General features: G+C 37.0%; 1 pseudogene; it reads left to right on the forward strand.

The window, feature by feature from the left end:
• Positions 1-5,879: 5,879 nt before the first annotated feature.
• LOC140893395 (homeobox-leucine zipper protein HAT7-like) lies at positions 5,880-6,650 on the forward strand (annotated as a pseudogene).
• The last annotated feature ends 7,864 nt before the right edge of the window (positions 6,651-14,514 follow it).

Genomic DNA, 14,514 nt, shown 5'->3' on the forward strand with positions numbered 1-14,514 from the left:
GGAGATTTTATCTCAGGCACATCGCACTAAGTTGAGTATTCATCCTGGGAGCAACAAGATGTACAAAGATCTACGTACTCGTTTCTGGTGGAAGGGAATGAAACGCAGTGTTTATCAGTTTGTTTCGAGATGTTTGGTGTATCAACAGGTCAAGGCAGAGCACCGACGACCTGGAGGATTGCTTCACAGTCTGCCTATTCCTGAATGGAAATGGGAGTTTATCACTATGGACTTTGTGACCCATTTGCCGGTATCCCCGAGGAACTGTGATGCTATCTGGGTGGTGGTGGACCGACTCACCAAGTCAGCGCATTTCATTGCCTATAGCCGAGAGTACTCTGTGGATCGCATGGCACGGATGTACATTCAGAAGATCGTTCGACTTCATGGAGTGCCTGTGAGCATTGTCAGCGATCGGGACCCCAGGTTTACTTCTAGATTCTGGGGGAGTGTTCAGCGTGCGATGGGTACTACTCTCAGTTTGAGTACAGCCTATCATCCAGAGACTGATGGTCAGTCAGAGCGCACTATCCGTACGTTAGAGGATATGCTTAGAGCGTGCGTCTTGGATTTTGGTTCAGCCTGGCAGGATCATTTGCCGTTGATCGAGTTCGCTTACAACAACAGCTATCACACTAGTATTGGGATGGCACCTTTTGAAGCATTGTATGGGCAACGTTGTCGTACTACACTCTTTTGGGAAGAAGTGGGGGAGAGACAGGCTGAAGGACCGGAGTTTATCCAGCAGGCGATAGACATTGTTGATCAAATCAAGAAACGGATTAAGACTGCCCAGGATCGTCAGGCCAGTTATGCTAATATCAAGCGTAGGCCTTTGCAGTTCGAGGTCGGGGAGAAAGTGTTTCTGAGAGTGTCACCTTTCCGCAAGATTCTCAGATTTGGCCTTAAGGGCAAGTTGTCTCCCAGATTTATCGGTCCGTTTGAGATCTTGGAGAGTATTGGCGATTTGGCTTATCGACTAACATTGCCACCGCATCTATCCAGCATTCACGACGTGTTCCACGTATCTCTGTTGCGACGGTATGTGGCGGATGAATCTCATATTCTGCAGCGATCTGAGGTTCAGGTAGACAAGGATTGGACTTATGTTGAGAAACCTCTTCGCATCCTTGATTATAAGGATAAGGTTTTACGAAACAAAGTCATTCCTTTGGTTTTAGTTCAGTGGCAGCGCCGAGGCACTGAGGAAGCTACTTGGGAGCTTGAGGACAGGATGCGTAAAGACCATCCTGAGTTGTTTTGATTTCATTGTTTAAGTTGTATTCAGTTGCAAACTCTGTAAACGTTTGATTTGAATAAAGAATGTTTCTGATTTCTGTATTTTGCATTCGGTACTTAAGATCTGATTTCGAGGACGAAATATCTTAAGTGGGGGAGAATGTAGTAGCCCGTACCCTAATTGAGTAATTAAAGGATTAATGCTAATTAATTCAATTAGGCATCGGACGGATCGGAAGCTCCGAAGGGACGATCGGAAGCTCCGATCGGGATCGGAAGCTCCGATGAGGATCGGAGGCACCGATGATATTACGTCATCCATGACGTGTGGCTGGATCGGAAGCTCCGATCAGGATCGGACGTTCCGATCACCCCTATCCGGAGTCATCAAGTGATATTTTGACACGTGGCAGATCAGGATCTTCGGAAGCTCCGATGGCAGGATCGGACGTTCCGATCGAGGTTCGGACGTTCCGATCAAGGATCGGAAGTTCCGATCGTTGTCTATAAATAGAAGGCCGATACTTCATTTCTCCTTTCCAATTCCGGATTTCCTCTCTATTTCTAGTCATATTCGAGTTGTTCTAGCCTTCCTAGGCTTGAACCGGGAGTCGTCTAGACGTTCGGTAGTCGTAGCGGAGTTGTGCCCAAGTTCTGGAGGCATCGACATCAAAGGGCTAACGACGGACGAAGGTATAGCTTTTGCTTCCTATAAATATTTAGGAGAATGCAATAGCTTAGTTAAGGCTTTTAGAGCACTTTAATGATAGTAGTATCATTTGGCAGTGTAGAGCAGACTATAGGCGTGGACCTAGAGTTGGTAGAGCTTGCACTGTTTTGAGGTACGGAAGTACTGTTCGAGATATCCTGACTGAGTATGCATGTATTATGTGACTGCATGATTTACATGCCATGATATTATGCTGCATTCATTTGCATCTTGCTGTATCTCCTTCGAGATGTCTGTAGTAGGGTTGTACCCTATCCTGTTAGTGGATGGACTTCCATCGATTTGGGTCCGGCGTATCCACAGTTATCTCGGTATGGGAGCCACCTCCTGAAGCGACGGCACAGCGTGCTACATACCAGGGCCCGGTCTGTCTCTGTTATCTGATCCTTGACCTCGAGTCTATAGGGAGTTTCACTTTGCATGCATGTATACTCATACTCTCGCACTGAGCGTTTTATGCTCACGTCTCGTACTCTGTATTTTCTGGACACCCTATTCCATGGGGCAGGTTTGCGATTGGACGAGGAGGGTGGATCCAGGAGAGGCTAGTCAGTGGTTGGCCGGCTGGAGCTTCGTCTAGGTTTTATTACTGTTGTTTGGGTTTATACAGCTATTCGATTTGGTTGTATAATATTGGATAATTACAGATTCCTTTACTTGGGATTGTATAATGTTATTGGTTTCCGCAGTTTTATTCTGATATCTGTTTTATTAAGTTAATTGCATGCCTAAGTTCTGTTTAGTAGGTGATCCGGGTAAGGGTCACTACATATATTTCCAAAAAAGAGAATCTGAAGGGTTTAGGAAATCAAGAATTGTAGACAACGACATTGTCACAGACGTTACGTCAAGTGTTAGTCGTAAAGTATGATAATCCTTTCGGTATACAAGGATTTATGCACAAGGTTCTGGTTGAAAGGATTTAAGAAAAGTGTGTATCAGTATGTTTCTAGATGTTTGGTCCAGAATGCCCGAAAAATTCTTAATGGGCTTATTGGGCCTAAATAGGATCGGAACGTCCGATCAGATCGAAAGAAACGAAGAAGTTCGGAAGCAACGTGAGAGATCGGAACGTCCGATCATGAGATCGGAGCTTCCGATCTGCATGAGCCGGGATGTGGCATTAGGGTTTGTACACGTAGCTGCATGCAGGAGATTGATAGCGCTTAGTCGTGTCGCGCACAAATTAACCGAACTCAGATTAACTAAATAAACATGTAGTAGCGAGAGTAGGGATCATTTCCACGAGAAAGGTGAAATTTATTTGTGTTCTTAAAAATATTGAAAATAATTAAAAAGAGGTTTTTTGAATTTTGAAATTAACTACTAATAATTAAAACCAAATAAAATAAAATTTACCAACTAGCATGCAAGATTCATAATATGGAAAAGTTATTAATTAACGAGCCTTGGTATCGGTCGACTATACCCTTGAAGTTATTCACTCGATCATCGAATCTCTAAAAATAATTAATTAACATTTGAATATTCATCATTGAAAACTTAATTCCTATCTCACCTTAATTTTATTTAATTAGACACAAGAGTTCTAAATTAAACCTTACCAATGAATTAACCAAAATACAAGATATTAAGATTTAAATCCAAGGTAGCATTCAAACTAGTGACATTGATGAAACTAAATAACACAAGCACAAGCGGTTTTATTTAATCTAGTCAAGAGATGTTCCTACGAATTAACAAATTCACAAGAAAAAATTATTAATCATAGTTTCTTCACAAATTAAAGGGATCAAACAATTACGGATTTGATATCTAATTTAGCTGTACATTGTATGAGAAAATTATCAGGTGATCAAGCCAACAATCAAACATACAAGCATATCAATCAATCCCAAAAAAATCTTGATACTCAAATAAAAATTAAACGATGAAAATCAAAATCTCACAAAATAAATAAACTTCAGGATTCGTCATCCTCTACCAAGAACTAAGACTGAGAAGCATTAAAGAAATAAATTAAATCTAATAACAAGGAAGATAAAACCTAGCTGCCAGATGTATTCTCTACTCTTCAGCCGCCCAAAAGTTCCCAAGATACTCTAAAATTCGAAATATATATGCTAATTAAGGTTAGAGTCCTTCCCAATCAAGTTTCCTTTTCAGATAAAATTTCCCAAACTTCGCATCTCACTCGATCGGTCAAAACTTACGGATCGAGCGAGATGTTCTCTGGTCCAAATCTCATTTTTTTCTCCATGCTCCCGCTCGATTGGTTAGAAATTACCGATCGAGCGGTACATGCTCTGCCTGAGACTCTGTACGCATACACAGCAGCGCTCTTCATTAGCCCCAAGCGCCCTACACAAGCGCGATAGAGCTTCATTCTCTTTCTCTATTTAGAGCCCTTTGTTAGATCAATAGCACTTCTCAAGGGATGTTCGTTAGAGCTGTTCGTTAATAGCTCTAACTAACAGCTCTACTTCTTCTATCACTACAAGAAAAATGCACAAACACAACACTTAAACGATAACGCTTTTAACGAAAAGTGTTGTTTTTTTAAAAGACAATGCTTTTAGTGAAAAGCGTTGTCGTTATATGTTTTTTATTCATCAAATACAACACTTTTTTAAAAAAGAGTTGTGAATACTCGTTTTTTTAGGGTCAAAGACAACGCTTTTAAAAGTATTGTCTATTAGCGTTTTTTTTCCCATGTATCACAACACTTTTTAAAAAGTGTTGTGGAAAAACTATTATTTTTATTTAAAATAAAACATAAAATAAATAATATTCCCTTAACCCAAGATCCCCAAATCAGACCCCTTCTCTTGATTACTTCTCCAGATCCGATCCCTTTCTCCTTTTTCTCTCTTTCAATTCAAAATCCCATGTCGATTTTTGCTGATTCTTCAAATGATTTTTGAAGTGACTCCGACAACCCACCTCGCAACGTTCTCGCTCGGGCCATCGGGAATCCCACCTTTCATCTGCTGTTACGCTCCCAGTGAGTATCAGAGCTCTTTCGCGGTCTCAAAGGGTGTTCTGCACAAAGGCTGTGCTATCAGAGCTTCCGAATCAATAATTGTTCCGCAAAGTGGGTGCTGAATCAATGGGCTCCGTTCCTTTTGATCAACTTCTTCATGTTGTTCAAACTTCTGCTGAGACTGGTGCCCAGGTTTGCTAGTTTTTCGCCTTATTATGCAATGTATCGAATACTATGTAGCAAATGGTGATTGTATTAGATATTCCACATGCCACATTTTCTGCATATTCAGCGAAGTTGCTGTGATTCTGTCTTTAGCTTGTAATTAAGGTCCTACTTAATCTCTTCTGCTATTTGATTGTTAATACTTATGATAACAAGCCTCGATTTTGAAATTGGTCGCATAAAAATATTTGGGGAAGGGAAAGCTATTGATGTCTATTACAAGAAGGTAGGTGTTTAGGACGATCAAGATTTGTTAGTTCGGAGCTCTTTTATTAGATGTTACTTTGATTGACATTTTCCTGTATTTATTTATTCATTCAAGAATCCTCTTTATCTAACATTTTCTAAGGAATATGAGATGCAATACTATGGAGATGGTGAGATTATAGTTGCTGGTTCTCATTCATCTGTTTTTTTTACATGCTTGTGTTTCTATGCCGAACTCGGAATGGTTTGAGCATCATCTGTCTCAGTTTCACAGCCGAATTTTTTTCGAAATCCTCCTTGTATTTGAATGCATATGCTTCTTCATTCTCTAACCGCTCAAAACATAATCATCTGTTCGTGGTATAGATTCGGATTTTTTTTCTTCAATTTTTTTGAAATGTAAATGGAAATGGGAAACATCAAAATCTGTCATGAGCATGCATTTCTTCATATTTTTGGAACTATGAGTAATGAATTGTTATTTAACAAAAATTACAGTTTAATAGTCAAAACTTGCACTCCAATTTTATGTACTGAAAATGTCATTTTTCCACTCCAATTTTATGCTGCAAATCCCCCTTCATCGAGAACATGATCATCCCTCCTCTTCTCTTGCAGTACCATTGATTCTTCCTTCATGTAGCCCCCACAAATTTCATGGTACTGTTTTTTTTTTTTGGTTGACAATTTTGTATATGTGCTGATGTAGTATTTATTGAAGCATTTTCTTGAAATAGATGTGGGGGCTTCGCTCCTAGGGAAGAGATCATCGATGTTGTTTTCGACTGGAATGGCCGGCTGTGATGAGATGAACATGATAGAGGATGAGTTATCGGACGACGGAACGCAGCTGGGGGAGAGAAAGAGGATGCTGAACATGGAGCAAGTGAAGTCTCTGGAGAAGAAGTTCGAGAAAGGGAACAAGCTGGAGCCCGAAAGGAAGCTGCAACTGGCCCGAGCCCTCGAGCTTCAGCCCAGATAGATTTCTATTTGGTTTCAGAGCAGGAGCTCGATAAGCAATTGGAGAAAGATTACGAAATTCTCAAGAGACAATTTGTAGCTCTCAAGAAAGAGAATGATTCCCTTCAATCACATAATCAGAAACTTCATTCTCAAGTAATTTATAATATTTCAACTTCATTTTTAATTTGTATATTTGCATACAGTAGTTAAACATGAGCATTGCACAATTAACATAAAATAACAGTTCTTTTAATGACATAAATGATCTATTTTTATTAGAATATATATCACGTTTTGAACAGTTTCGAGAATAATTTGCAGATATTGGCGCTGAAGAATTGATCTGTTTGCTCTCATGCTTTGACAGCAGCTTTATCGCTTGTGTTGCTTAGAAACTGAGTAGAATGAACTTCAATAGTACAGATTCTGAATCTTCATTATGAAGAAAACTTGTAGTGCTCTGTGTTGTCTTTGATTTGGCACTGGAAACAGGTCATTTGAATTAAAATTTAAAGAGATATGCCAATTTTTCTGAAACTGCACTGTATGTAGAATAATTTTTTGCACCTACTGTCATTTCGAAATCTGGTATTGATCAGTGCATATTTTGAGGTTAAAATTCACATAAAACTTGTAGATAATTGTGATTTCTTTGATTTTCCACCAGTTATAACTCATTCATATGTAAAATGAATTTTATATGAATTTTCTACTGAACTCGCTCCAATCTGCGAAAAACATAATGTCCGAGTTTCAGGTGTGTTCTTTCAGATAGATTTAGGCTTATTAGATGATTTTATTTGGAAAATCTTATGAAGATGAAATGTATCAAAATGAGTTAGATTTCATTTCCAATTTATAGAACTATATTTGAATGAGAAATGAATTAAATATGATTTTTACACTATTGGCTGACAAATCTGGAATTCGGTTTCGACCTTGTTGCATGTATCGTCCGTAGAAGTTAGCTTCTGCAGAAACTTAGACAAAAAAATTCAACTAATCATTTTCATCACAATTTTATCATTTGATATCAGTAGCAACAAATTTTACCTAGGAGAATGAACCTTTCTAAACCTTGATTATGGTTTTTTCTGCAGCTGCCAGAATGCCTCTGGGTAATTGGATACTTGCGCCGCATTGTTGTGTACTTGATATTTGATTTCATGTGTCAGTTAATTTAAGTTTTCATGTTATACTTGTGTTCTCTGCTGTGTTTTGCAGTATTGTGCTATGGGCCTCAGATGGGTTGGATTGGATTTCTGAGGACTACTTCCCCTTTATTTGAAGAGTAAACACATATTCACATAGTTTTTTATTTATGTATTTTGGAATTTTAATTTGCTCTCATTGTAGACATATTATTTTTTTTACAGAGTAGTGCTTAATGTTTTTCGAAGAACATGAGTACGGCTATTGAAAATTTTCAGGTGTAGTGTCCTATAACTGATATTGTCATTCCTTGCATGTTACAATCTTTGAATTGAATTCAAACACACTGTAGTAAAGTTTTTGTTCTTTTTTCTTTTTCAGGTGAAATGGCGGAGTGGTTGTTGCATCATTATCGATTCTACAAAAAAATTATGAAAGAACATGCCAAGGTATGACTTGAAGTCGTTTAATTGTCCCAACCAAATTTGCAGTCGTTTAATTGTTTTTGTTAACTTAATTTACCTTATCATAATTTCACATAATCATTTATACAGTAATTAGGGCAAAAAAAATCCTTCTTGCTTGATTTGAAAGAACATGCCAAGTTATAACTTGAAGCTCATCCATCGTTTTCTGTGTTCTGTATTACGTACATCAGCATAATGAACGTGTAAATATTATTTATGCCATGTTAATCTATCTGAAAAATATCATGAGTTATGACCAGTTCGTACATTTTTTAGCTAACTTCATGCGTTGTACAAATAACATTACATTTTTTTCCATACACTGTTACCTTATATTCCCTTGCATCTGCAGTGTCTCCTTTAATTTGATTCAACAATAAAGCTCTGGAAAGTGGACATTGGGTGTCTTTTCCACAGCTTAAATGGCCACAGGTTTGGCGCCTAGATATATAAATTTTACAGAACCATATGGAACAACTATGTCTGAATTTTACATAAAACCATAGAAGTATTTCTCGTGTGTAATGATCCTATGAAACAAGAAAAGGGTTTGACAAACATTATCATCTCTCACATTCAAACCATGACTTTTCTTTTACTAAGTTTGGTAGGATAATTAAGACTTTGAACCTAATGACAAACCCAAAAATAATACACTTATTACAGAGCTTGACTTCATTGAATAGAGCTAATGTTTAGTTCTACTCACTATAATGTCCACCAATCCGAATATTGCAGGGATCTTGTTTATATCGTTGCATTATTTAGCCCAAATGGCGAGTATCTGGCCAGTGGATCACTGGATAAATTCTTGCACATATGGTCTGTGAAGGAAGCCAATATGATAACTTTCTATTATCTGGTCAGAATTTCTGTATAAATGCAAGCAAATTATGATGAATAAAAGGAAAATAGCAAAAAAAAATTCTTCTGATTAATATTTTTGAATACATGGCATGTGGAAATTTAGTTTACATGTGATTTTCGTGCTTGGGTATGGAACACTTTTCATTACTTTTAATAACAAGTGTGTATTATTTGGCGTTCTACATACATCCCAGTCATTGTTACTTTGTTAGTATATCAAATAAATTTGTATTGCCTCTGATTTGATTGTTATTTAATGCATAAAGTAAGGGGGTTGCAACTAGGAATGTAGTTTGTTCAACCATTCATTTTTAGCAACTTGTGGCTTGAATTTCGTAATTCGTAGTTCATGTTTTTTGCTTCCAAATATGTGTTTGCTTTTACTTTTCATTTTAATATATTCATATTTATTTTATGTTTGTTTTTATTTTTAATAATTTACAGTATGAAGATACAAATTAAAGGAAAAGAGATTGCTGCGGCTTTAATGAAAGCTTGGGACGCTAACATGTGCTGAAGGAAGGAATCAAAGTTTTTGATATTAATGAATAGTTTTTTCCTAGTGTTCATTAATTTAAAATTCGATTATTTTTATATTTAAATGATTTATAATATTGGAATACTCTATATTAAATTTTATTTTACAAATTTTTGAATTTTGAGTGATTTATAATATTAAAAATTTGTAAATTAAATTTTTTTTTTGTTTTTTATTTGAACAAAGACAACGCTTTTTTTAAGCGTTGTATTTACCAGAAAATACAACGCTTTTTTAACCGTTGTCTTTTCCAGATACAACAACGCTTAAAAAGCGTTGTCTTTTCCAGAAACGACAACGCTTTTTATAAAAAACGCGTTGTCTTTTTTAGATATGACAACATTTTTTAAGCGTTGTCTTTGAGCATGGTCTTTTACAACACTGGATACGACAACGCTTTTTTGGGGACATTAACAACGCGAAAAAAGCGTTGTCTTTAGCCGTTTTTCTTGTAGTGCATCTTCTTTCATTGCTTCTTTTCTTCAATTCTTTTGCACCATTTTTCTATTTTCCTATATCAAAACACAAACAATGATTAGGAACTATAAAATAAATTTAATCAATGCAAATTATCCTAATCATACAAATTAACTCAAATAAATTATAGGAAAATATAACCACATCAGAGATCAAAACCTCCGAAGTGCATATCGGAGCTTCCGATCGTAGCCAATGGACAAGTTGCATGCATGCATAGATCGGAGCTTTCGAACTTCGTCTATAAATAGGGGTCTGAGGCCTCATTTTCAAATGCTCATTTCACCTCTCCCCTTTGCCCATGCTAGCTCGATTTTATGAGATTTTGGGTACTCTTATTTTAAGAGTTGGTGTAGGTAGTAGTTTTTATATAACGGACAGTGTTCGTAGTAGCGGCCGAGCGGTGGAGCTCTGGCGAGACGTCCATGGGTCATAGCTAAACTATGCCCAGGCTTTGGGGCCTTCGACATCAGCGAGCTGACGACGAACGAAGGTATGGATCTGGTTCCCTATAGTAAATAAGGAGTAGGTTATAGTTTAATTAAGGCCCTTAGAGCATGTCAGGTGGTGTTTGGCATGCTAAGTAATGCATGGTATTTATGCATTGTAGTGCTGCATGATAGGCTTGGACCTAGAGGGGAGCTTCTAGGATCTTTCTTAATAAGGTACATAAGTATTATTCGAGATATCGAGATTGAGTATGCATGTATTATGTGTTTGCATGGATTATGTGATTGCATGTTTTATATGTCTTTATATACAACATGTCACGCCTGTATGTTGCATACATGAGCATATTGAGCCTATATCTTAGAGGTATCTTGTAGTAGGGCGTTCACCCTACGAGTTTGTGGATGGTTGGATACGTAAGTCTTGTGTCAGTTCACTGTGATGGTTGGACACGTGTACTAGTATCATGTAACACCCGGTATTTTTAAATACGTAAATCTGCATGCATAATTAGGGAATTTAATTATTTAAATTTTAGATTTATGGGTTAAATAATTATGTGAATTATTTGTGCATGATTTAATTTATTTTTTAAGCATTTAACCCATAATTAGTGATTTTTATGATTTTTAGTATTTAATTATTTTTGATCGCGTAGACGGGACCGTGGACGGACGAGATGACAACTTTCTATCCAAATTATTTTATGAGTCTTTTTAGAGCCAAAAAATATTATTTTGAGTTTTATTTCATCAATATTTTTAGTATTTAATTTTATATAATTTTAGGAGTCCATTTTTATCCAAATTTAGCCATTTTAATGACTTTTAATTATTTTTAAAATTCCCTTAAATTGTAATCGGGATTTTAAATTGAGTTATCAGATTTTTACTTTTATTTGAAAGTTTAAGTTGTATATTTTTATATTTAAAACCTTTTATCTATATTTAATTAACCTATATTTTAATTAAAACAAAAAAACAAAACCTAATCTACCCAAAACCCACGTTATTTTCCATCAGCCGCCACCCCACCCCATATTCATCATCTTCTTTGGCTAGCAACCTCCACGAAGAACACCATAGCTCGATTTTGAAGCTTCCAAGTCGGTTGTCATCGCCCCGTCGTCCCGGAATCGTTCTACGCACTCCTTTCTCTTCAAACTAAGGTGCAAGGCATGATTCTTTCCCTACTTTTGTGTCATATCAGTGGTTAATAGTGTGCGTGTGTATGCATGAGAATTACTCAAGGAAATTTCAGAAAAATTCGTTTAGTTTTGATTGGGATGCACCTTGTTCATGTTATTCTTCCACGTTCACGTTTTCTTGCTTCATGTCTTGTATGGCTGCTGGTCAGAGGTTGAAGGGGGTTCCTTAGGGTCCCTAGGTTGGTGTGGTTCGGCTGGTTTGGGCTGGAAAGGGGCTGAGGCACGCTTGTTCGATGTTGGTCCAAGGGGGGTGCAGTTTAGGGTTCGACGGAAGAGGCCTTCGGGTTGGAGGTAAGGACCGTGGCTCGGGCTGAGCCACGGTAGGTTAGCACCGCCCAGACGTGGGCTACGTCTGGGCAGCAGCGCTCCGGCCAGGGGTGGCCGGAGCTGGCCGGCAGCAGGCCTTCATCACGACCGAGGGGAGGTCGGGTAGGGGGGATCGGGTTAAAGGGTTTTGAGGGATCCGGGTCGGGTTGTTGGGTCCGGGTCGGGTTCAATAAGTCATGGGTCAAGTCTATTGGGTCCGGGTCCGGGTTAAGTTAGTCGGGCTCAGGTATTTTATTTTTAAGTTAATTATTAAGTTTAGGTGTTTAATGGGCCTAATTAAATCCCAAAAATTTAATTGGGTTCCATTTAATTATTTTGGATTGAACTTAATTATTTGGGCTTAATTAATTTAATTAAGTGAGCCCACTAATTTTTATGGGCTTAGGGGCCCATGAAAGTTGTTGGGCCAGTCTTTGGGCTTTTGGGCCCATTGGGCCAGAATTGGTTGTTAATGGGCTTGAATTATTTAATTGGGCTTAGAATAATTTTATTGGGCTTAAGTATGTTAATGGCCCAGTCTCAGTGTTAATGGGCCAGATTTAAGTAAATGGGCTTGAGTGTTTAGGGCCAGCAGTCCAGTACAATCCATGAGAAATTGCATGTGTTCTGATTATATATTTAATTATTTTTATGCATTGAAATTATTTTAATATGTATATGTTAGTATAAAATTAAATTAAATATATATGAAGGACACACATTTTATTTAAGTACATGCATTCATGAAATAATTTTATGTATGATTAAATGTTTAAGGTTGAGCAATAAGAAAATATTTTATATTGAAAGTTGAAGTAGTGTGACAATTTGAGATTTGAGGGGGATTCGTCCCCATATGTGAACTATTGAAGGGCAGTTTACTGCCAATTTAAGAGGTGATTCGTCACCGCCACGTACGTTGGTTTCCACGCTGATCAGTATTTAATGTATGATTTAAGGTTACACTACGGATACAACCATGCGATGTTAGAAAATAATTTGCTCAACAATATTTATGGATTATGTTATTCAAGTTAATTTAAGTTATGATATGTTATGATATTTTTTAAGCATGCTCATTCATGTATATGTTATGTATTAGTAGTAAATTGATTTAAATTATTTTAAACCCTTGTTATGTTAGCATGTTGGGCCTCTAGGCTCACTACACTGGTATGGTGCAGGTGAGTACGTAGAGGAGGATGTAGCTCCTACCGGCGGCGAGGACATATGAGCGGACATGCAGTGACCCCGTGACCGTGATAGATGTTTGAGTCACATTGCATGTTTTGAATACTTCAGCATGTAATACATTTTAATTATTTTCAGTGGTTGTGGTTTGAAATATTTTATTTAGATATTTTCAGTGCATGCAAACTTTAATCATTTTATTTATGCAGTATTTTAATTCAATATTTGACTCAGATATTTATTTTATTAAAGAATGCATTTTTATTTGAGTTATTTATTTATTTATTTATTTTTAAATATTTTTTATTCTGTGCATATATGTATGAGCATATATGTACATATTTTATTTAGTAAGTATAAAAAAAAAAATTCCGCATATTTATTTATTAATTATAGAGTTAGGGTCGTTTTATATCAGGTCACCATTATCCACTGGGTATATGAGCCACCTCCTGAGGCGACGGCACAACGTGCTATATACCATGGGGCCCGGTCTATGAGCTAGTTTCTTGACCTGAGTGTCTTGGTACCCAGTTCACTTTCATACATGCACATATAATATCGTATACTCATACTCTCGTACTGAGCATGTTAGGCTCACTTGTTTTATATTGGCTGGATGTCTTATTTCATGGGGCAGTTGCAGGTAGTTCTCTTGGGGACAAGGAGGTTAGGTGGTGACCATGGCTGGTTAGCAAGGTTGACCGCTAGGTTTTTCTTACCTGGTATTATTTTTTATTTCGCAGTTACTCTGATTTTAGATTATTGTTTAATTGCATGTTTAAGCTTCTGATTAATAGGTGATCACGATGCGGGTCACTACAATTTATCAGCTAGTTGAGAGCTTGCTTTTGGTGTGAAGAACAAAACAGTATTATTGAGCTTTCCTGTCATGTTTTTCACACCCAACCCACTCACATATACAAGAGAGATGTATTTCATAGATTAGTTGAGTGAGAGTCTTAACATAAAGACGTAAAAGATTGTGTTTGTAGTTTTAACATAAGAGACATTAAATATTATGCGGATTGTAAGGTTGCGGCCTACAATCGAGTGGCAAGGAGTTCTAAGATAGATAGTGGGCAAGTCGTAGTCTTGGAGTGGGTTTGTACAAATGCATTGTATAAATAAAAGTCTTCAAGTGATATCCTTTCAAGGAGGAAGAAGGGATAACGTTAGGAGATTGAGCTCCGAACATCCATAAACAAATTCATGTCTATTTATTTATCGCATTTAATTTACTTTTGCTACTGCATGTTTTTAAGATGCATTGCTGAAGCATTTTATGTGTTCTTCATATACCAAAATGTTGCATTTAAAGTGTTTGATAAAATGTTTCAACCAAACTGTTTTCATCATTTCAACTTTCTTCTTCCTCAAATGGCTTACAAAATGTTTAATCGGTTTCTACGAAGGATTATTTTGAGTTTCTTCCGCTTGGTTTGAAAACCAAACTCAATTTAATTTATTGGTGCTCAATATTTCAATAACCGAGCTATTGTAGCTCAAATAATTTGAAAAGTGTGTATTCACTCCCTCTACACACCATAA

This window comes from Henckelia pumila, chromosome 3, assembly GCF_033568475.1.
Source record: "Henckelia pumila isolate YLH828 chromosome 3, ASM3356847v2, whole genome shotgun sequence".
NCBI lineage: Eukaryota > Viridiplantae > Streptophyta > Magnoliopsida > Lamiales > Gesneriaceae > Henckelia > Henckelia pumila.